Genomic DNA, 496 nt, shown 5'->3' on the forward strand with positions numbered 1-496 from the left:
CCTCCCACGTCGGGTGCGGAGGTGTCTTCAGGCTCCGTAAGCGGCGCGGCTGGTCTGCCGGCCCTTTTAAGTCCTAATGTTTAATATTGTCTGTACTGTTGTCATGGCTGTTACATTTTTGCAGTTCATCTGACGATCGGCTTCTCCTTGGTGAGCCGGTTCCTGGGGTTACACTCTCCCAGTTTCTTAGTTCCGCAACAAATACTTACCAGATTCTCACTGCGGACAAGCTGCCTCGCCTGGACCCAGGGCGGCGCCAAGAAGGGCCCAGGCCCGAGGCGCAGGCGAGGATGCTGCCGCCGCCTTTCCGATGCTCCCCGCGGTTCTGGTCCCGGTGGCACGGTCTCCTCGCCTGGGGTGCCCCATCCCGTCCGCTGAGATCTCCCCGTCGGGCCCCAAACACAAGGGAGCACAGACGGCTAGATCTGCGGCCTTGTTGCCTGGCCGTAGGCCTTGGCTGTTTCCCCAGCCTCCCGGCCTCCTTTCTGGCCTCCTC

The 496-nt window shown here is 61.7% G+C and overlaps 1 protein-coding gene across 3 annotated transcripts in view; it reads left to right on the plus strand.

The window, feature by feature from the left end:
• The window catches only part of ALS2CR12 (amyotrophic lateral sclerosis 2 chromosome region candidate 12), a 49,720-nt gene continuing 49,224 nt past the window's right edge, over window positions 1-496 (plus strand). For 2 of the 3 annotated variants that reach the window (XM_006756247.2, XM_015559138.1), the window contains exon 1: window positions 1-36. The gene's annotated coding sequence lies outside the window, so the exon portion shown is untranslated. The other variant, XM_015559139.1, reaches the window with a different exon arrangement.

The sequence above is a fragment of the Myotis davidii genome, unplaced genomic scaffold, assembly GCF_000327345.1.
Source record: "Myotis davidii unplaced genomic scaffold, ASM32734v1 scaffold914, whole genome shotgun sequence".
Taxonomy (NCBI): domain Eukaryota; kingdom Metazoa; phylum Chordata; class Mammalia; order Chiroptera; family Vespertilionidae; genus Myotis; species Myotis davidii.